The sequence below is a fragment of the Acyrthosiphon pisum genome, chromosome A2 (genome assembly GCF_005508785.2).
Source record: "Acyrthosiphon pisum isolate AL4f chromosome A2, pea_aphid_22Mar2018_4r6ur, whole genome shotgun sequence".
Taxonomy (NCBI): domain Eukaryota; kingdom Metazoa; phylum Arthropoda; class Insecta; order Hemiptera; family Aphididae; genus Acyrthosiphon; species Acyrthosiphon pisum.
This window is the reverse complement of record NC_042495.1, coordinates 94,354,384-94,380,171: the sequence shown is the minus strand read 5'-3', so window position 1 is coordinate 94,380,171 and position 25,788 is coordinate 94,354,384. Positions and strand designations below refer to the sequence as shown.

Genomic DNA, 25,788 nt, shown 5'->3' with positions numbered 1-25,788 from the left:
ATTATTATTATTATTACTACTACTACAACTACTACGAATACTACTATAACAATATAACTACCAGTGTGCACGTCTTATTGTTTTCGGAGACGACGAGGTCGAATGGTTCGCAAAGTGGTCCGACTCGGTCTAAATATAGTATTTTATTACAACGCGCGTGTTGCGTTGGTGTTACCTCGGGGCGATACACACGCGGGCCTACGATAATAATTCTAATATTATAATTTGGACATTTCTAATCGCGTCTATATTACACATTACGATTTGGTATGAAATCCATTTGTTCGACGAGACGTGCAGTTGGGCGTACCCGACCATGTGCAGACCGTGTTCGACAGAGGATATTTTGACAATTTTACACTGAAATTACATAATATTTTGAATATCATGCGTCTTGTTATCTTCCTGCGGATACATCCTGTTCCTTTATGTATCGCGGCCGTGTACAATGTAGGTACCTATAACTTTTGAGTCTTCACGCGCGCACTTGTTGCATTTAACGTCCGTTTGGAAAAAGCGAAAAACACCATCGTATATTAATCTATGTGCCGAGTACACACATATGCTGTACATAGGTACTTATACTTATACCGACGGGCTTGTCGCGCGACTTATCGCGATCAAACAATGCGTCATAATGCAATACTGCATTATTGTTTTCCGAGCTTTATAAGTTATAATAACGAACAAATATTATTCTAGTGCCTGTCGTGTTTGCCCGATTACGAAAACACAATACACGCGTGTCTACGGTGAGGAATCACAAATTTTACTGTAGTATTTTCGACATTTTATTTACGACGCATTTAAAAAAAAAGAAACGACGGTCGTCAAGATAACTCAGAGAAAACGCTTAGTTTTTTGGTGGTATTTTTCATCTTTTTTTTTATTTTTGACCAATCGTTTCCGATAACAGAAGAAAAAAATCAATTATTATACATCGATGGGTCAGCTAAAGGGTATCTCGCGGGTTTTTGGTACAGAGTTCGAATCCGAAGAGTCCCTCCACAATTACCGAGCTATTTATAATTGATTTGATAATGTTTTACGCGTTAGAATTTTCAAATACACGCTATAGAGGTATTGCTCTGCTATTATGCCATTATTATTAGTTTATTATTTTAATTATTCATAAACTCTAACCATAATAATGCGACTACCTACCTTTCGAAATAATAATTACCTATTGAAAACGAAAATTGTTACGAGCCGCATAATTATCATTATGCGAAACGAAATATTAATATACATGTTTGTATATACGCAACGTGACAATTGGTATTACATCATCACGTCGTTTTGTTGGACGTGCCGCCGAGATTTATATATTGAAACATCATATTATATATTTTTAACAGTATTGTGTTATCCATATACCTATAGTTAGCATAATTATGGGACAACACTAATTATTATGGGATATATTAGACCAATACTGTAACCTTTGAATCCAGTACACTGTAAAATACTTTTGGTACCTATTGATCTATTAATTTAAAATCTTAACTATAATAAATTGTTAAAAATAATAATTTCTAGTGGACGAGTGTAATCTAACCTAAAACTGTTCAACATTTTGTTTAAAAATCATTTTTTTGAAATGTGTTATCTACTTAGGTATAATATAATATATATTACGTCTTATTCGCTTATCCGAAGTGATATTAATGATTTCAACTCATTATGTCTGGCAGCACGTACTCAGGTGCCTACGGATATTGTGTATTTGACATTTGTATGTGTAATGACTGAAATGTATATATATATATAAAGTAATTAACCCCTTGCCTAGTAATTTTATTTAGCAATATTAATGACGTATCACTTTTGACGATAATAAAGGAGTCGTTTGTGTTATTACTTATTAGTGATGAACATGAAGCACATTTAACACAAGTATATTATTTTTAATCTAAATCCTTGTATTTATGTGCATGTAGGTATTTAATCAGCAGTTATGTAAGGTGAAATGATTTTTGAGATTATCAATTTAGTGGTAATACCTGTAAAAGAGTAGGTGAATGCAATAAATAAAATAATAATAATAATAATAATAGAATACATTTAATAATAACATAACTACTATTATATTATTATTATCTGTTCGTGCCCACTGCCCAAACATATGCCTGCTGCTAGTTTAGTATAATAAAATATTCGTTTTATTACTTCTATAGATAATTTGAACAATGTTAGCAGCTAATTTAAATGGTTTTTTTTCACGTAGGTACAAATATAATAGGACCATTATAATAATAGTAATTATTTTTCTTCGTAGATGCGAAGATATTTTATATCATATATAATATTAATATTATGTATTACGAACTTTTATCTCGTACCTACAGATTCATGGTACGTAATAGTGGAAATTGTGTGTGAACTGTCTAAAAGGTCTATTATACTTTATGATATGAGTTTTGTAATAAATTATTACATTACGAAATTGTATATTATCATCATGATTTCGTATTATGTTTTTCTATTTTTCCACTCGAAGCATTTATCTTAATAACTCGACCAATATAATATTGTAGTGTCATAAAAATATTGTTACACTTGCATGTAACAGGGATAAAGTCAACAATTTTATTACCCACGACTTACACAAAGCAATAAAACATACAAAATTAATTAATTTATTGTCTTACAAATCCTCCGGAGTCCGGACGTATAATTGATTTTTGCCACTTACACATGTTTATCGAAATCTTTATTACAATATTATTAGTACCTACGTAGTGTTATTATCGCCTAGTTGTCAGCGGTATTAATAACCGCCGCACGTGTGAGATTTAGCTTAGGTACTCGACTAATTCCGTTCAATGGCCCATAACACTTCGGGATATTTACGAGTTTCTCAAAACTTCGACTCCACATGCTCATATATTATAATATAAAGCAGCTGTGTCCTCGTCTGTGAACGGTCTTTTTTCGTTTAAGGGGGCTCCAGTCGATGAATAAAAAGCGAATTTTAGACCAAAAAGCCGGACAAAACTGAAGGAATTTGGTTTGACGGATTTTAATTTTGAAAACGAATTATGATCGATTAATAAGTTTACTAGGTTTGACCAGAGTCCATTTTTAATATTCCAATTATTATTGTTAGTTTCATAATGAATAATATAAATACAAAAGTATCATAATATATTTATTCGTGGATATCACAGCTGAAAAATAGATGATATTCAAAATCGCCTTGACCGAAACCTAGTAAAGTCGGTAATTGATGAAAATCAGTTTTGAAAATTGAAATCCATCAAATCAAATTCCTTCAATTATTTTTGGTCTAAAACCCACTTTTTTAAATTGAAAAAAGTTGATATAATTTAATATCATTGGTAATGCCTGCGTGTGCGTCAGTTTATTGACGGCGAATTTAAATAACGACCGACCTATGGACGGAATTATGCAGGGCTACTGTTATAATTCGGTACATATAGAAAATGTTGACCTCTAAAACTATCCTAACGTTCGTTTACTTTGCACACAAGTCATTTTAATGTCATCGAGTAGATTGCCTATATTAATTTCCTTAAAACACGACCGACTGGAGCCCCCCAAAACATACAATATTAACAGTCGATGCGCGGTCGCCGAGAGAGACCAGGCGAAGTGCTTTGCGAAATAACTGGAAGTCGGACAATTTCCTGCGTCCGCAAAAAAACCCCACCGGTGTAAGCAAAATAATATGTACCTTTTTTTTTTCATGTGTAACCACTACATGGGGGCCGTGCTGTTTGCACATTGCTTAGCCCTCACGCAGCGTCGTTTATTTAAGAAAATATTACATATTTTAGATTGGGCTCGCATGGGGATTGGTACACTTTCCTCAGTGAGTACTGGTGTGTATATGTGTACCAAGACCCCATGATGCCTCACAATGATAATATACAGTGGCCGAAGCCGCAATGGGAATAATCGGGACAGACCCCGCTTTATCCCCTCTCATGTCCATTAGTTTTTAACTTTTGCCTTGAGGTGCCTTCTCGGGCTGGCCTGAGCCCGCCGCCCTAGACATCTCTTGCGTGACATCCTCATCAAGGCCGACCGCCTGGGATTCCCGCTATGAGCCTCCTCTTCTTGAGCCGGCCGAAGCCCGTCGCTCTCGTGTTCCCGTTTTGTGGCTCATCCGTCATTTGCAGCGTCTGCGGCCTGGCGAGCCCAAAAATAATATGTACCTGAATATTTGCTTCTCCACACGACGGCAGAAGCCATTATATTATTAAATTTTGGATATTATCGTCCACCACGCGCAAAACGACTATATACATAATTTATACACTTTATAAAAAGCTGGAACAGCTGCAGCAAGTACCCGTAATATTATAACATTATCGTCGGAAATTTTTTTTTTTCGCACACTTGTTCTCTCGCTTCCGGCTGTCCGACGGCCATATATGCATAATAATAATACACATAATATACTGCCGACCGCTTTGGTCGTCGCCGGTGTTCGCGCTTGCAAATTTCGAGCGCGCTACACACGTAAAATGTACCCGCTGCGCTTGTGTGGCCTCAGTTATTATTATATGTTTTTGAAAGGACGGCGGATGAAAACCAGTTGTGCTGCGCTGCTGTTATCGCCGTCGTCGTTGTTGTTGTTGTTGTTGCCGCTGCTGCTGCTGCTGTTGTTGTTGTTGTTGTTATTGAGCCGTGATATTATTAAATGGTGCCCGGTTGTCTGGTCCGTACTCGGTACATATATTATTATATACCCGTAATACCCGTCACATGGGCGCACCCATTGCGGGCCGGCTCTCCGCCCGTCGACGAGAGAGAAAACGCACCACTGCGCGCGCGACGCGATCTCCATTCGAAATCGCACATTTTATTATTACTATTTTAAGCTAACGAGACTGAACATAATATATATTGCAACGGTTTTTTATTTTTGTAAACATCCGAAATATCTCTACCGTTATTATTTTTCGTTGCGTCTTAACGAATTCTTCTATTTATGGCCATATGCATGATACTGTACAACTGTGAGTTTTTTCGTGTTTGGCTTGTGGCTTGCGAATTATGTCGTTTCATTAAAATCATCGTAACTGTACTTATTAGTAGGTACAAGCCACAAGGTATACCGTACGTCCGCACACGGTAATAACCATATCATATATTAAATAAATATAAATAATATTATATAGGTAAAGGACGTGTAAATATTTAAACGAGCGTACCTGTCGGATTTATTTGCGACCACTGTATCTAATATTATAAATCTTGGGGCAATGAATAATAATATTCTTGGGGTAAACCGCGCACCACAGTCGGGACAAATTTGACATGTGCATAATAATTCTCGGGGTTAGACACTATGTAACAATATGACGCGTTTCTTTCGACGTTAAAGGCCCCAGGATGGTCTGTGTAAACATTTTTGACAGTTGTTAGATGGGTTTTATAAAATTAAGTAAACATTTGCACATCGAATGAATTGTTTAGAATTACTGCATATTTGGTTCGCCGCCGTATAATATATCTATGACGTTTTTGGAATGTGTTTTGCACAGTGCACTTGTATTTTTTATTATGATTATTTATTACCTAGAGTAATTATCGTTTTTGAATTATTTTTAATCATTCTGACATCGGATGTTAGCATATTTGCATTGATGTTCAGTAGGTCCCTATAATAATTAATGTCCATAACTCATAACGTTATTCAAACTAATACCTACGTTTAAATTTAACTTGGATTTGTTCAAAAATTATAATGTTCATACAAATAGTGGTTAAAATATTTTACCTAATTCTAATATAATCCTTAATTTTATCTAATTTTTATATCTTTTATGTAATTTTCTATTACTCGTCTCATATGGGTTGTTCACTAGGCTATACATTTAAATCCATTTGTAGATTATCTATGTTTAAAATGTAAAATAAAAACACTACTTATATTAGAAAGTTGATCGCATTTTTGTTTCAATTTGCTACACCCACATCGAAAATTTTTTTTCTCTAACCTAATATTAAAGTGACTATAATATTATAACAATATTTTTGGGTATTGAAAAGTACGAACATGTTTTTAACAAATTCCTTGAACAATAAAAGATTGTTTAATTTTATTATTTTAATCTAATTATATAATATGTTGATTACTATTTTATCAAGCGGGTACAATATGAAACCATTATTGTATTATATATTATATTTTGTTTTGCGTAACATATCACTGAAACTGAAATCTGCCCTAAATTGTTATGAATTTTAATTTATAACCGACACACAACACATATTTTATAGACAAGACGTAATAGCGAGATATTTGTAATCTTATGATGTTAAATAACAACGTACACGGCAAATATCCAGTAATCAAATAATATTTTGGCAACCAGACACAACTGTACGCATTAGTGTAGCATATGGTTCAGCACAAAGCAATAGTTAATTTTGTAATTTTGGTTAACGTACATCGTTTTATTTCTAGTGTCCATATGCATGTGTTTTATGTTCTAAAAAAAAATTAAGTTATTTACTACTAAATAAATGGCAGTCGATAAGTAGGTAGTACATATGTGTCCGGAACCAAAACGATCGAATTTAAAATTAAAAATTCTTATATAGCCAGAAAAACCGAAAAAATATTATTCATGAATGTGTATAATGAGGCATTATTCATGATGGCCAAGTTAACATCATGATATATGACGACAGGTAGTTTTAATATTTCGAGAAATCATAAGATCAGTACAAACCAAATATGTGTTCAATACATTTTACTAACAACAATGCCTTGCCTCGGAGAGATGAAGAATAGTGATATGACAGTTTGCCCATTAATAACGATTTAAAAACATTTGAAACCCATTACGATTAAAAAAACGCGAACTCGTATTAATATATGTCATAATAGTAATATACCAAACGTTTATAAAAACAAGAGTGATATATTACTGGTTCTAAATAAATAAAAAATACCGTTCTATTATACATCGATCATCTATACATACGGCAGTAGTGGTGTAGGATAATACACACGTACAGGTATAATCACTAAGCGCAATATAGTATTGTTAATAATATTGTATATAGGTATAATAAATTAATAATTTTAATTTAAATGTATTGAAATCGAGTAGGTACGAGTTTATTATATTGTATTATATATAGCGAATAACGTCAGTGCGAATAAAGTTTGATTATTATTTATTATATTACTATTATCATTTACGTTAATTATTAATCGTTGTACAATATAATATTTTAACTGTGTCAACCTCTCTGAAGTAGCATAATATAATATGGTTGCCGATCGGTTCGTACAACTGTACAGAGATACGAGAAATAAAGATCTACCCCGCCAATCATTATAACTTTATAAGCAATCATATTTATTTATTGAAGTGAATACTTATTATTTTTTATCAGCACGTATTTCGACGAGTATTTCGAAGTTTTCCTATTCTTTTCGTCTGAGAACCACTGCGACGTTGTACTAATTTTAAACGTTTCTCATTTACCAAATTTACTTACGTGCGTGGTCTCTTCCCCGTCCGTTTTTCGTAAAAAACCTATACATATAATATAATGTTACTTGTGTTTAAGTTTTGATAGCGATGTTTTCCTGAATAATTGTCTCTTATATTATAATTGTTATTACGTTTAACGAAGGTTATAATATAATATTATTATATTCTTATTATTGACTTGTTATTGTCGTGACACTACTATATTTTCTTCTGTACGTAATTATATTATATTAATATGTATTTTACTCAATCGCGCGCCGTGTCGCGTCGTACACATTCGTATTGACTACCTACATTGAGCAATGTTTTAATTATTAACACTCTTTAATAATTATTATATAAACCTATCATTGTGACGTATATTATGTCAGTACGTGACATGACGTGTAAGATTAATAAATAAACAAATAATATTAATATCACAGTTGCTAAAGTCGCTGCAAGGATAGCTGTGCGTACGAATAAAATCTAAGTTGCTCTCTGTAAATTTTTTAAATATTTTCATCAAGCATCATATTATGATGTACCTATGGATTATATAATTGAGCTAGGGGACTAAAAGGTAAATTAAAAAAAATTAAAACCATCATTTTATTATTCTATACCTAATATAGTTGGCAGTGTGCGAGTGTGCGCTGTGCGTATTGTTGTAAAGTGTGTTTGCGTGCAAATCGAAGGAGTGTCTTGTGTTTAGTGTATAATATAGTGTTCGGTGTGTGATATATATATATATATATATATTATATACTCGTATAATATAATGCAAACCGGCCGCCATCGGTACAATATATATATACGTATAAGTTTATATGTAATATATACAGGCAGGGCCACACCACACCCGGCAATTTATCAACGGGCCAAATGCACAGTACATAATATACAACACTTGCTATATAATATTATTATACTTGAGGTGTCTATTTATAGTTTGAGCGCGATTCCTCGCACAGCGTAATGATTCCGCAAGTATATTATAATAAAAAATAAATATATAATAATACAATTAAATATAATATTATTATTATTATTATTATATCGCGGCCGCGGTGTTCTTTTAAGGAAAAAATAAATTTATTGTTCGTGTTTCGAAACGATCTCGTACATTATTTCGAATCCCACGCTCCTTTGCATGCATCCTTACCTGCAGCACCGCTATATATATAGACACGGCCTCTGGGGATGTTTCGCGTAGAGTCTGTCTATAATATATTATAATGTATATTATATAATATGATATTATAAGGTATGCCGTGTGTCTTTTTTCTGTTTTTTTATTGTACGCGATCGCTCTGTCTCTCGCCGGCCGTGAAATTTGGCACCGCGCGCGAGGTATATAGAAATCCGCTAAACGATAACCTCGCTTAAAAATAATAATAATAATAATAATGACACGTACCCTACCTATATTACCCATGTGCATATAATATGCATAATCTGTATAGTCACTGTATAATATACACGCACGTTGTTCGAGTATATTATGATATTGTATATAGGTATAGGTAATGACGATGAATTTTACATTTATTTATTATAAATTTTTTTTTCGCGAGAGTGGCCGCTTACTTTACGGTATACGGTATTCAAGTGCGCGAATGTGTTTACAATTTGAATGCTATGTATACATTATAACATATAGACTGCAATAATGTAATAATATTGTTATAGGTATACATATAAGTATTATATTGTTATTATTATTATTCTTTGTATATAGGTAGGTACGCGATACTATATTATGATATTTGTAGCCATTATCGATTTTAATTTTCATCGGTTATTTTTATTTTGAAACCGCATAGCAATTAAAAACAATCCTTATGCACGTTTTGTTATCAATACAAATATTTCGCTGAAATATTTTTTTATCTCGAGGTATAATCTGCAATGTTTATTTAAAATAAAAAAGTTTAAAGCGAAATTTCATGATCAAATAAAGGTTATCACGTCTTATCGGCTTTTAAAAGTTGCGTGTTCAATTATATTTATACAGAAGACAATTTCACGTCATAATAATAATATTCATCCGACAAACTGCATGTCTGCATCATGATCTCTAGTCCGAAGACGTTTTTGTTGTTTTTAATAATGTGTTTAGTTAATAATTAATATTGCCATTATTTGTACGTGCCGTATCCAGTGCATGGGGTTAAAAACAAAGATAAACCTTTGATCCACATTCCCACGAATCACCCTGTATATGTATACGAGCGTTTATATCTAAATATAGTGATTAAAAAGAAAACATTAACAAAACCGTATAATTTATGGTTTTTTATACTCTACACTTTGTCCTACAAACATCTGTATGTCTTTATTCGTTTTATATTTATTATCCGACGATAAAGTGTGATATATGCGTTTGTGCACATGAGTGCTTATATATTTTTCTTGGCCTCTTAAAATTTAACAAATTACACCAACCTATATTTTATTACTTACCTATTGCATTTTTTTTTTTTGTTTTGTTTTATTGATTCTTGAGATGCTTAACCATTTATAATATAGCCACAATATATAATTTACTATTGAAATTCAATAAAAATATTAACGTAGATATATAGTGATTTTTTCCCTAAAAAAATGTCATTTAATAAGAATAAACTTCTACGAGTTCTTACCTATATATTGCGCATAGGTACATTGCGCAAACATCACAATCATAAAAATTAATAGTACGTAGATTAATAAATGTATACCTATTTATATTTACAAACGTGTTTTGCTTCAATATAAAATACAATTCGGATATGATCAACACTTTTTCCTTCTCATGCACCCATGGTATGTAATATTAGGCACTATTATGTTTGTCTTAAAAACTATATAGTGTCTGGTAATTGGTAAAAAAATTAGGTTTCTGTTAAAAGTTTTCCAAAACGAAAAAAAATAATAATTCACAAATAATAATTTGTTCTCAAATTTGTCATTAGAAATATAATTAGTGTTATTAATTTCATTTTTAACATTAGTATAGGAAGATATTGTATTACATGAATTATATTTTTTTTTTACAAATGTAATTGCCCGACATAATAATGGTATTCTCTGTAATACCTAACTATTCCATGTATTGATAAATTATACCCATTATCTATATTATAATTATATTGTTTTAAAGGATAATAATATGATGTTACCGGTTGAATGAGAGAGATCTATATACCGACAAACGATGATCTATGATACCGTATTAATAATATTATATGTGACCTATTATAATACTATGATAAATGTATGGCTTCGTTGATCTGATCATCAAAAACAATTAATTTAAATTAATTGCTTACGGAAAATATTCAACAACATTTGATGGGCGATTGTAAACTGGGCCCGAGGAAAAAAAAATAGTTAATAATGTAAGGTTATAATATAAATCTATTTTTTTAAGTAAAAAGCCATGTGTTTGACGTATTCACTCACCAATATATACACACCGATACATAACATTCGTTAACAACAAATTGTTCCGTTTATTATATTTTATTGGTCAAAATAATTATCGGGCCGAGTTTACAACCGACCTTTTTTATTATTTTAAATTTCCGGGCCAAGTTTACAATCGACCTATTTTATTACCTAAAATTTCCGGGCCGAGTTTACAACAAAAAAGGTAATCACAGGGCCAGTTTACATTTGCCCCATTTGATAGGCGCATCAGACGCCGAGTCCTACGTCCGGATCGCGTCCAGACGCTGCAGGGAAACTTTAGAGCAAATTACGGTAGACGGTAAACTTTAGAGCTTCCCGTTTACTGTTTAGTGGTGAATTTTTGATTAAAATGAAACCACAATCTTCACTTTCATTTTAATTCCATATCCAAGTAATATAACGTACTACGTATGATATATATTTATACGGGTTCGGGTTGTAATTACTATCAATATCATAGCCAAATTTATTCTACATACATTGATGTTTAGATTGATTGCTTTCGTGGCACTTAGTCGTGGGTCTTTGAACAGAATGTCCAGAACTCTCTCCTTCTCTCTTTGTCCGGCTATGTTTTTGAAGTGCAAACAACACTAATTATTAACTCTTGTCGGACATATTGAAATAATCGATTCGAAGTTGACCCTAGTCAATTTTTTTTTTGGTAAACACAGAAATGCTAACACACCATGTATGTATTGGCAAATTAACTAAAGAGGGTTTTTATAGTCGAGCTGTGTCAACAAAATGTCTTAATAATTTAGCCAGCAACAAAACAAACTATAAATTTCCTTCGGCTTGATCAAAAAATAAAAACTGGGCGTTGTCTAAGTAGAATTTTAATATGACTATTACCTACTTAAAATATGATGTTTGAAGTTTCAACCATGATAGTATATAGACTAGGTATATTATTATTTCGATTATTATAGAATATTTAATGTTATTTGTATTAGGTACAACAATTTACCAACATTTTAGTTTAAATCAGTTTATATCGAATCATACTAAAATGACATGTCAATTATACATAAGTAATGGCACATTATATAGAAATGCATCAATTTTCATAAAAATTCATTATTTGGATTTAGAAAGTTATTTTTGTGTCGAAACAGCCATTACCGAGAAAATTTTTATACGAATATTTGCGTACCTACTTAAATAAAAAATAATAATCTTGGTGAATCTTGTTGCATATAATAGGTACAATAACTTATAACCGGGACTATTGTTTTTAGGCAATCACCTATTATTATACCAAACGTATAACTATTTTCAAACATTTAAAAGCACAAGGCTATTGTTTAATGGTAGTGATAGAATGTTTTATGAAATACTTATTATCATTATATTGTAAGATACAATATAATACAAATTATTACTATTTACTGTGTATAGAGACTGAACACAAAAATATTTTAATCTTATTTGATAACTTTTGCTGGGTAAATTAGCAAAAATGTTAATCTAATAAAGAAAACAATTTACTACTTGCGATACCTATTACCAACCTGTAAAAAACTATATATTATGGCGTGTTTCATGTACACTAATTTACTTTATCGTCTTCAAGACTACTAACGCGCTACAAAATAATAATACAACGTCCAACAAACGATTAGGTGGGTAATTATTTAATAAAATACCTGCCAATATAATATAATATAATATGTATAAGCCCTCTTGAGTTTCGATGTTTACATTGACGTTCAGTTTAAATTAACGGTCATAGGCAAACTAAACTCTTCGGTATGATATTCTACATATTATTATTATTATTATTTAGCTGGGCATTAAATATAATACAGGTATTATACGTGTGGTGTATAAATATATATTATATTTATATATTGTTTCATTCAAATTATATTTACTATATTATCGAGTCAATTATGGCTTATTAAAGCCATTTAATTATTATGCAAATAATACTCGAACGTATTATTATTATTAGAAAATGTCGGCTCTACAAAGGCGGGCGTGAGATACAAAATAACCGATTTTTTTCCCTCCTGCATAATATATTATTATATTACCTTTTATACATGTACACATAATATTATCATAATTACATCGGCTATTTAAACGGTGTGTGTGTGTGTGTGTGTGTGTGTGTGTGCCGTGTGATGTGAGTATATAGCTATCTTTACTACATATACGTGGGCAACATAAAAGGATACCTACTTTGTTTTCTGTTGTGGTGTACCTACCTAATAACGCATGTGTTACGACACGTTATATGCCGGTTAAACTGGAAGAGGTCGTAATAACATGTTCCGCGGGCCTAATGCGACGTACGTTTTATGCGAATTATGTGCTTAGTGTACACAAATTAATAAAAAAAATATATATTTTGTAGGTATAATATAGTAGTCGCGCGGTATTATAAAGAATACAAAAAACGACCATGCATTATAAAAACACACGTAGCTCGGAATGCGTTTTGGCCGTCGATAAACGACATTTTCAAACACATAATTTTACGGCGATAAATGTGTTTTTAATTTTACTCGATATTCTCCCCTCGAAATTGGTCTGCTCGTATTATATCAAAGGTAATTGGTTTATCATCGTAAATTACTTTCAAACTTACATTTCATTTTCATTAGTCATAATGACAAAAAAAAACACTCCCGGGAATATATGTTTTAGAAAATGTGCTGTTTGTTTTAGATTCACTGTGACAATATAATGAATCATTGCACTCGAAAATTCCGATTGAAAATTATATTTATTTTTACTGTTGAATTATTACAACACACTATCTAAAAACATGTTGTAATAATACGATTTTGAAATAAATAATTTGTTTTATTACCATTTTTCACATGAGTAATCGTTATCGTGTATAATATAATAAAAATATACGATTTATAATTTGTATATTAATCAAATCAAAGGTAAACAATTTCAAGTGTAGTTTTAAAAATCATCATACTAGAAATCTGCTTTTTAAATTACTACCTAAAACTTGTCCATGATTGCAATTATTTTCATTACTTAGATCATTAATCTTTATATTTATCCATTTTAATATTTTATCCTCAATCAGATTATACATATTTTTGTACAATTTTCCAGGAAATATTAATGCTTCTAAAAGTCTAACCCATGTTCAAGTTTTAATCGATTTGATATAATAAGCACACAAAATGAGTGTATTGCATTTTCGAAATTCTGAAATATATGAATTACTACAGACTTGCTAATGAATTGTAATGTAAAACTACTAATAGCTAGTTCGAACAGCTCGATGAACTAATCGAGTAAGTAAAACTTCATTATATTTGTATTAATAGCATTAATCGGAGGTAGTTATATCTAATAGACATTTTCAAAGTTCATCAAACTTCGTAAACTTATAAAAATAGACATTCCATTTTTAAATAGAATTTACATACGATTTGTTCACAGACCATAACAATAGCCACTATAATATACCTACTGTATTGTTTAAAAACAAGTGATTTTTTATATTTAAACTATAAAATTATTTTACGTGGTAATTATCATAAATACAACTAACATACACAGTATAATATAACTATAATACTAATAATAATAATAATAATTTCTTTATCATAAACTTAAATTTGTACATTTATACAAATTATACATGTTTCAACTCTTGAGATAAAATTACTCCAATGTCCAATTTGTTAGCTTCCGATGAAACAGAAAATTGTTACTATAGTATATTGATTAGTATTTTCGAGAAATAAATGTAATTTATAAATAAGATAAATTGCTAACTAATTTCCACGATTATATAAAAATGGTAACTAAACATTTTTATGAAATATTTTTAATATGTATTTAATTTGCTGAGCGATAAACTTCGATCGCGCTAAACAATTATTACGAACAATTCAAAACGATACTCGATGGCAATCCAAATAGTATTTATTGACATAATTACTGTACTAAATTTGTATTTTTTATCAATAAATGATAAATAAATTGTTAGTACAAAATAATATCTTTAAAGATAAATATAATATATATGTTAACATATATATATAATATTATAATCACTTAATTTTAGTCGAGTAATGGAATTTCTGGCACACAAGTCGTACATAATACATTTTTATTCAGCTGGTTATAATAATAATTGGTGAGATGTAAATCCATAAACGGAATACGAACAACATATGTATATGCATAGGTTAGGTATATTATGTATAAATGTAAGGAATTATTTTAAATTGCCCGTAAAGGATTTTCCGTGTTAACCGTTTACCTATTATAATTTGTCTGTAATTACTGTACATAGTGACATTGTAGCGATTTATGAAACAAAATGTATTCTGTTCAAGTCATGAATAATTTTAAAATTGTGCGTTTGTTTGAGCGTTCAATATGACAATACAAAAAAAACCTACGCCTATGCACCTAATACCTATGTTATTTTCATGGGACGTGGATAGAAACTATTTAGATCTTACAATTTATAATTGAGCTCCTCTATATATGTACATATAATTACGATTCTGGTCCCACCAAAGACCAAAGTATCTACACACAGGTACATCTGTTAGGATAATTTACGTATTTTCCTATAATATTTTTTAATTAATCGTTTTTTTCTTTTTCACCAACGCGTAGATTACACATTTTGAAATCGTTTACTTGAACATTATTTTCTACACTGTTGTGATGCTACATTTTAAAGGACTTATAATAATAATTATTTATAAGGACTAAAGAACTTTCTTCCGCGTATCTGAGAGAGTATAATATTGTATGTGGTGAGTATACACTTATACATATAGGTAATAACTGACGTGTTCATTGGTGAAATCTATTGTTGCGCGCTTGTAATTTCACAATTTCGATAAAAAAGAAGAAAAAAAACTACATCAACAATAAATGCTCCTACCCGATATAATATAATATATTAATATTATTATATTATACGTGTTGATTTATAGCGAGAAAAATTACGTTTATTAGAGAAATCGGATATAATAATATTATGTAGGGTACGAGCTCGTCGAGAAACAAAAACACAAATCAAATACTATTATGTTTTAATATCAGCACACCATAGCACACATTTATTCAGATATCGCATAACGCGTTTCCTTTTCGAAGCGAATCACTGCATTTTATTACGTTATAATCAAGAACCACGCGCGAGAAAAATAACACATTGAACTCGATTGCGATCAAATTTTGCTTTGCGCGATATATTTAAGACATAATATGCGTGTGGTGTGTGTGTACATTCTTTAGTTTGGGACAAAGTAATTCTGACTATAATCAATATATATATATATATTATTATTTTTATTATTATTATTACGAGACCGGGCGTTTCGTTCAATTGTCTCGAATGAATAACAGCGGAGGCATCCAATTGACTGCAGCACTACAAATGCCGTCGACGGCGGCGGTGATGACGGAGATACATCGTCGTAGTAGTCGTTGTCGTGGTCGTCGTAATTACAATAATATGTGTAGTTTCTAAAAAACAAAAATATTAAATAAAATTTAAAAAATCGTGTCGTATGAATATAATATATATATATATATATGTATACATAATATCGAAATGTACGGACCTCGCCCAATTATTATGCGACTGCTGCTCTCGCCACACACGAAAAAAAAGAGTGCTGTGTACATTCCATAATACACCGTGGTGTAGTGCTATAATAATATTATTTTAGGCGGCGTTCTCGTGTCTGCTCGTTTATCTAATATTCGTTGATAACCAGGAAGAGAGTAGCAACAACAGCCAACTATATAATAGTAGTAGGTGGTAGTAGTAGTAGTAGTAGGTAGTAATATTGTTACTTGTTGTATAGTAGTAATAGTAGTAGTACTACTAAGTAGTAGTGCCGATGGGTCACGACCTTATTGTTAACTGGTTAGCACAATAATACTATACGTATTATAATATTATACCGCGTGTATGATGTCGGTATGCATTGTTTTTTGTGTGCAACAACATGCCATATCGTTCATTTATATTAATAATATACACTATATAGATATGTGTACGCCCTTATATATATTTTTAATTATTTATTTATATTGGAATTATCTTTAATATGTTATACCGAACACTTTTTGTCGTCTCTGACATTCCTTTGAAACATTATAATATAATATTCCGTAGGCGCTCACGGTCATTTTTCAAGGGTCGCAAGCTTAAAATATATGTATGCTGCCTAAAAAACATTGTTATGTGTCACGTGCCCGATTTATAAAAATCTGGAGGGAATGCTCCTCCACCACCACTGGGTCTCTAAATATTATATATTGATCGTATATGAACTAAAAATAAATAAATAAAATATATAAATCAATGATGATAATAATATTATAATGAATTATAAATTGTACACAATATTGTTCGTTTAACACTGCCTTATTTATGATTTTTGTAAGTACTATTTTATAGAAGTAGTTGGGCAGTAGTTTTAATCAAATCATATTTTATATAATCAACAACAAAAAAATAACCATAATATTTAAAACATATTATTGAATTCTCGTATCAATACCGTACAAAATAATATATAGCATTTATTAGGTACCACTGATTAATAAAACAAAATAATCTCAACATAAATTAGGTACGTTTAAAATTAAGGATATTAGGTAGGTATATTAATATAATACTGGTACAGCAATATTGCTATTATTTTACTGACCTTTTGAAGATCGATAAACCAATTAATAAATTACGTAGGTGCATAAATTAAGTTGATTTGAACTATAACTATAAGATTTTTGTACGAACAATGTTTTCATACGCATTTCGCTGATTTGGCTTCGTTGGTATTTACCATAATATTTGGTATGTTAAATAATTCAAAAATCAAAATGAGTTTATCTTTATTTTGTCAAACCTTCAACAATATTGTTGTAAACATAATTATTAATGCGTAATTTGATACAACTATATTTTACTCTTAAATTAATGTTTTATTTATAATTTTAGTATTCGAAATTCGTTTTTAATGATAAAACAATCTATAAATATTTAAAAATGTTATGTTAAAACTGTATTGAAGTACCTATAAAATTTAAAATATTTGGCGGGAAACCTGACTTGCAATAATATATTTATATATTAGTACCTATTCATATAATGCAACTTTTGTTTTTAAAAAATTTAAACTGGACTCGGTAAAAATTATTTTAAAATATTGACGTATTTGTTTTATTTTCAAATAAATATAAAAAAAAAATTCTGCTGAGCTTATAAACATTCGCGGCGCACGTGGTGTCTTAGTGATCACAGATATACATAATATTACCTATAGAGTGTGAGAGTTACTGACCTGTACCGTTATTGCTAGGCAGCAATGGGGATGACCGCTATAGGTTTGCAAATGTCCTTGGCCATAACTTCGCGTTTTGAGGGTTAAACGCGATTTCAAAAAGTAGCACAAATATAGTTTTATTTATAGTTCTCCGCGGGCAATCTACTGATAATTTTCTCTCTGTTTTCGATCAACGGCACGAACATGTTGATACCTACCTATTTATAGTATTTTATAGTAAGTTATATACTAATAAAATAATTACAATTATAATGTATTTATTTTTGTTTATAAATATATTTTTATTTATGTCTTAATATGGTATATTATAACACATGCAGCTGCTATTATCTCGTTATACTATAATCTTAAATGAACGCGATAATTGCATCCTTTTAACAGAATTATATTGATATACTATAATATTATTCTTTGTCATCACTCGTTTAATACATTATTATTATATTATATACTCAGATACTTATTGCATAATGCAGGTACCTATTTATACACAATACACATTATATCTATAAGAGAGATATACTAGCTATAATGCAATCGGGTTGATGGGTTCAATTATCCATTTCGTTTTGTTACTCTGATTGAATGGAGAAAATCCATTTGGAGTATGTGCAAAAAAAAAAAAACCGTAAAAACCAGTTTATTGGATTTGTATTTTATTCCATACGTTATTTTTCTTGTACGCCACCGTCTTCCTGTGTAACAAAACCTAAAACCTGTTATTACTGTATACATTTTTTACTTATATTTTTTTTATAATCGGTCGGTCGGTTTATTCAAATTGAACCGGTCGCGGTCGTCGCTTTTTCGTATATGCACACACAAAACTATATCGTGACCATTATGCCCTTAAATTACAGGCACGGGGTTTAATTGTGTCTCGCTTACAAATTAAAAAAAATATAATATTATGTATGTATAAAATAATAAAAAATAAACACCGAAACGTTTTTCACGGCGTGTATATATATATATATATATAGTAAATAAATCAAATGTGTACCGGCGGCATGTACACCGCAGACCACCGCAGAGAGTTTTAACGACTAAATTAGGTATGTACATGTAATATGCATTTAACTAAATGTGTTTGGTTTTCTCTATTATGTATATACATACATATTATATACTTATGTATATAGCCCGCGTGTTTAGCCCGTATGCAGTCTCGTCGCCGGTTTGGATGTATCACGACTGAAAGATACGTATGTTCCGAATATAGGTATATGCGACGCAAATAATAATTTTCAACCCCTCAGTTGGAGTCCACAGATCGTCGTGAACAGATATAGAAATAAAAACGGCCCACGCACACGTAAATATCTAAGTAGAACGCATCACGCCTATAATATAGATACGTGAGTCGAAATAATAATATGTAGGTACCGTGTAAAAGATTTTCAATGTCTGATAATACCTATTATAGGTACTTAGTTAGTTATAAGGACATAGGGGTTTTCTTATTTTTGATAATTCCAAATTATTTTGTCGTGGTTTAGAGATGCGTAAGCATTCCACTATAATGTTTTTGATTTCGGTTTACTATCGTATACTAGGTATACTATCGTTAGACCGATATGTACCTTTACAATTTTTTTTTTATATAAAAACCAATGTATAGCTTTAAGTGACCTGTGTTTGTAATATAATGAAAAATACTTGTTTAGATTGATTGATTGATTATTCGATCTAACTTTTAATTTTAGACTCGCTAATAAAATCTCTTGTTAAAAGAAAAAAAACAGTTGTAACTACTGATATAGCCATATAGGCACACATGATACATTCATATTTATATTGTTGTGTAAAACTTAATAGAATATATTTGCTGAAGGCTCTTGAAATAAAAAAAAAAAATCCTGTCAGAAATATTATCATTTGTTGTATTATAATATTATTGTTGTATTATTATAATTTAGGTAAATTTTTATTTTATATTCATCGATAGTATGTTTCATAACGTATATTCTGCTATGATCAGTATAGGTATAAAATTTAGTCCTTCAGCCCGCCACTGGTGGATATATTATATAATAAATATTTACTAGAATTACATTTGAAAACGTAATTTGTATTGTTTCAAATACTTTATTTTCAAAAATATAAATTTCTATTAGTTTTATTTAAAAGACAATTTTTTTTGTTATTAACGGGATTAAAAATGATCGACAATTCTGTTTGGAAATGAGGTAAATAGTCGCCTTAAGCAATACGTAAATACATTTTACATTTTTTGTGCACCTGTATAAAGCCATACATTTATTCAAACATTATAAGTTCGATCAAATCGAGATTGTATTTTTTAATGCGAATCTATACCTCACACCTGCATTAATTTAATGCTAATAAATACCTAGTAAGTAGTAACTATTATAATAATATAATAATAGCTTGTAAAATGCACATATTATGGTATGATGCATATTATAGTAGGTATGCATATGTATTATCTACACTTATTTTCATTAGAAAATTCGCCGCTTTTAAATAGATTGCTATAATGGTAATCGGTAAAGTGATTTGGTTAAGCGTCAGCAAATTTTGGCATAATCGTGTTATATTAAGGTTATTTAAAAGTTGATTACTCAATCGAAAGAAAATGTTAGTTTAAACGCTAAATACATATTATTGTATTTATTAACATAATATATACCTATATGTTATATTGGTATTACAATAATATTGCGGTATGTACAACAAAACTAATAACGATTCGTTTACTTATTTTACGTGTATATATTATACTAATAATATAATGAACAATTTATAAATTGTAAACGTATACTACAGATTTACTTAACACGCATATGTGTATATATAATAGGTACTGTATTATGTATTTGTATCTTGTACATAATATATATTATTATGTTCAACACAGATTAAGTGTATATAATATATACATTAATAATTAGGGGGGGGGGTTAAATTCTTGTTATCCCTCTTATATGACGTGTTTTGTTGGAACGACATTTCGTCTGCGCGTCTACCCGACACCTCTCTCGATAATAATATCATAACATGATCACTCCACCCGCATTTACATAATATATCATCATTTGTATCGTTAATAAGGTTGTCCTCGCTTGTATAGCCATGACCAAGAATAATAGAGACGACAGCCACGTTTTTAAATTTTTTTTTTTAACGAGCGTATAAACAAATATTATGTATATATAGGTAGGTACTTTTTTTCCATAATATAGTGTGTTCGTGTTTTTTTTTCTCTTAGATATTATCATTGAGAATAATAAATTGTGCATAATATTATATACTCAATTACATTATGTATAATATTTACAGGTGCTCGTATAGTTTTGTTATTACTATTATTATCATTATTATTATTATTATTATTATTATTACTACCACTATCGTATGTGGTACAACTACCTACCAGAAACAACGTATTTAGTATTTACTACTTCTGGTACATGCAGTGAACAGGTGAAACGTACAAATTTCCCTTCGCTCTTCACCACCGCCCACGCATCCCCCGTGGATAATATAATATCCATTGTGCATTTTTCTCCGAAGACTTGTAAAGTGTTTACACACGAGCCATTGTCTTCTCGTTCTTGAACTGTACAAGAATTTATAATAAGACGTTATCAATAATTATTATACGTCGGTCAGATGACAATGGCGCGTTAGTATATTTTGCGATTGCACAGGCGACTCGCGGCAATATTATAATATCCGTTATACGATACAGTAATTATTATTAAAAGATAGAGAAGAAAAACAAATGATAAACAAAATCGATTTAGACGTTTTACGATATTATTATTTTGTATAGCGCGAACTGTCCTTGTTTATATATCTATGTAGTGAGCGGTTAGGGCTATAGCCAACGTCCACAACATCACACGTATACACGCACCCGCACACACACACACACACACACACACACACACACACACACACACACACACACACAACTACACAAGTATAAGTAGTTGTAGGTTGTATAATGATAATAATAATGTACATAAAATGCGTGAGTGTGTGTGAGTGCGTAGGATTCGTTTGACCTCTGATACGCTCGTGGCAATAGGATCTAAAAATAGACTAATTTATCTCAACCAGTGCTTCTCAATTTTATTGTGAAATTTTTTTTCGCAAAAACCGAATCTCAATCTTTCGATGCCGTGGCATTGCAAAGATCGTACCCGGTTAATATTATTCTACCTATATTTGTTTTTTTACGCCAGTTTTTTTAAACCTATTTATTGATATTTGTGTTCACAGATTTGGAATGGTAACGCGTCGAATTAAGTTGCTTTCAAAAATGGAGCTGTTGGTTTGCAGGTATGCCTAATTTTATTTAATCCAACGGACTTTCATTGCTTCCGGCAATATTTGATAATTTCATCGACTAAATCAATAAATATTAATTACATGTTGTCACGGAAGCATGTGCATATATTATTACAATAGCTTAACCCTAAAAAAATGCACAACTTTTTTCATAGCTTGTTTATTGTTATGAAATTATAACATTTATTAAATCTTAATCGTCCAGCTATTTAAACGTATTTCGATTTATTTTTAATTGCTATAAATTATTATTTATTTTATAAATACGACACAGGTATTATCAAAGTTTACTGTAATATTATGCAATGAGACAATACAAGTCCCCGTTCTACGTCAATTTTTTCTCGAGTTAAATAATGTTATGTGTTAATTGTGTATTTGTGTTAATTATATTAACATTAATTGTTTTCAACAAATAAATATTATAGGTATATGTATAATATCTCTCATAATCTAACGATCTATAAATAGACGCCTTGTAACGTGTATTGTTATAGTATACGCTATAATAAGTATCTACAGTTTTTTCTCTATTCATAATAATTAATAGTCATAATATGTAGGTACAATGATTTAATTTTGTATAATATTATTATAATCTAAAATCATGGCGTTGTGCGGCAATCATTCCGTCTTGTTCAGAACACCTCATATTATTATTATATCTACCTGCAGTGTCATATTATTATCATTCGTATCATTATCATTACCTCAAACGCCTTCTGTCGGTTTCGCGATGCTATCGCCTACGTTTATGTGTTTATATATTTTTCCAGTTTTATATTATGTGCACACAGTTTAAAATACTGAACGCATGTTTGTGACGCCTGCAGTCACCAAGGGGAGCTGCAGGAACCCGCAGACCGCTGCTGGACCGTTCGGATCTATTAAAATGTGACTGCTCAGTGTGTCCCAAATATGATACTACATAGAATATATCATTATTGTTATTATTTTCGCTCGTAGACACGTTTCTGTGTATACCGCTTTGCCGCGGTTTACAACTTATAAGGCGTCCCGTCATACATAATAATATTATAAGTCGTTATTATTGTTATAAATTATTTTTTTTTAAGTGGGGTAACGGAATCATCATTTCCCCCGCACTGCAGTTTTATATTTTTATCCCTTCCCCCCCCCCCCCGCTCGAAATAAATCAAAACGTCACGGGCACATTCCGTGTATAATTATAAATTATAAATAAGCGTATTTAAAAACGGTATCCTTGGAGTCTTGTTGTGCCTACAGGTAATAGGTATTAAGTAGTCGTCGAGCTTGTGTGCAAACTCGGTATATTATAATATAAAACTATATTGAGAATATTATAACATTGACCTTTCTTCCTGTGAATTATCTGTTTCATATATAAACCTAAAACGGCATAACTTTCCTTCGTTATTAATATAGTTAACACGTGAGTGAGTGTGTGTGTGTGTGTGTGTGTGTGTTGACTGTTGACTGTTGACTGTTTTGTATATATTATTATGGTTTATTGTACGTACAAGTACGCATTATAATGTTGGTGTGATATGCACATACCTGACATACTTGTATACATTCGTAAATTGTATTGTTTCTTTTTGAATGTACAAACAATTTGTTTGTTTTCAAGATTAAATTATTTCCAATTCAAATCACTTACTCTCGCTTAAAATCGTCGTGTTTATTGTTATAACTTATAAAGTTTGTTCAAACAATAATACTCTGGTCAGCGTATAGTGCTGAGTGTAGAATTTCTTTGTATAATATGCATCTCAAACATAATATACCTTCTAATCAGCGAGTATTATTTAAATTATTTTCATGATCATCTATTGAATATAATTATACGGTAGTAATTTGTTTAATAGTTAATAATAAAATTAACCTTATACACCCCTTTTGCACCGAACGCACGACTCTTGTCCATTAAATATTCAATATTTATATTATGAGTATATATAAAAAATATATAAAATTATCGAAAATGTGAGTACAACTTACTGTACACTGCATTGATTTTCCGTGTATGCTTATAAAATGACTAAATTAAAAATATTTATATTATTATAAGATATGTGTGTGATAATTTTTAAAAGAAACTAGTTGAGTCTGGCGTCTACTGCATTTTTATTTTCTAAGTATTTTCATACCTTCTAATCAATGACAATGTAACATACATGTCGGTATTGTAATTATAAAAAATAAATTGCGTAGTTCGTACAGTATTAATATTGTTAATAATTGTCGATTCTCAGAATATGAGAGTCGAGTCGATATAATATAATAAAAATATATTATGATAATATTATGAAATTATACATTGATAATTGTAACGATTTCTGCTTAATCGTCAGCTTTTTTTTTACCTTACCTAGGTATGTAACATTTATTGAACACATCGGATGTACCACACACAGCTGAGTTCTATACTTTTACGTACCAAAATGTACACTTAATTTGGTTCGAACAAATAACCTGATTGAATGCGAAAAATAACACCCAATTGAGGCTTAAAAAACATTTTCTTTCCCGTTATACAGGCTTATTACTAAAGTGTCAGTATATTAGATTACCAAATAACTACATATGGGTAGTTAAAATAGTTAAATACACATTAAATAAATGTATCTTATTGAAATTTAATTTTCCTTATTAATTAGGTATTTATTAGGTATTATTATTGTCAAATACAGAATACTCAGATATTGCTACCAACTTCTGACCATTTCATACCAGTTATTTATATTTGTATGCAAACAGTCATCGCTTCTACGTTGCTCATATTTCATATTGTTTAGTAATAAGTAAATTACGTAAATTAGATAATTATTATATGAAAATCGAAAATCCTATATCAACTGACAACTATAGCTGTTCCTACCAGACTCCATTAGGCGTATTAACGGATGGAATATATTATAGCCATAAATATAATTCCAAATCCGAAACTGAATTGTACAAATACCAAAACATCGTATATAATACCTAAATAGCGATGATTCCCTTACCAGTTACCACGCATGACGCATAATATAAAGGTTAGGTACTGTCGCTGTTCGGTCACTATAAATGATTCAGAAAGCAGTTGCCGTGCATATTTTTAACATATTATTATTTTTTCTTTAAATGTACTATGGTTTAAAACGTTTGATTTGACTAACACGCTCTGGAACCCTTAAAATGTTGGCACTCGGAACATCCTCCCTTTTAAGTATGCAGCAGCGACACCTGCACCATAAAAATACCTATGTTTATTACTATTA

At 30.5% G+C, this 25,788-nt stretch overlaps 1 protein-coding gene and 1 long non-coding RNA gene across 4 annotated transcripts in view; one reads left to right on the top strand and one right to left on the bottom strand.

Moving 5' to 3' along the window:
- The window catches only part of LOC100160617 (receptor-type guanylate cyclase Gyc76C), a 64,133-nt gene that overhangs the window by 19,223 nt on the left and 19,122 nt on the right, over nucleotides 1–25,788 (top strand). For all 3 annotated transcript variants that reach the window (XM_029490993.1, XM_001945580.5, XM_008184711.3), the window contains exon 3: nucleotides 22,475–22,534. The gene's annotated coding sequence lies outside the window, so the exon portion shown is untranslated. The remainder of the gene's footprint in view (nucleotides 1–22,474; nucleotides 22,535–25,788) is intronic.
- Nucleotides 14,990–17,893, bottom strand: LOC115034336. Its single transcript, XR_003839707.1, has 2 exons — nucleotides 16,490–17,893; nucleotides 14,990–16,391 (listed from the first exon to the last, which is right to left on the bottom strand). It is a non-coding gene; the product is annotated as an uncharacterized LOC115034336 (long non-coding RNA).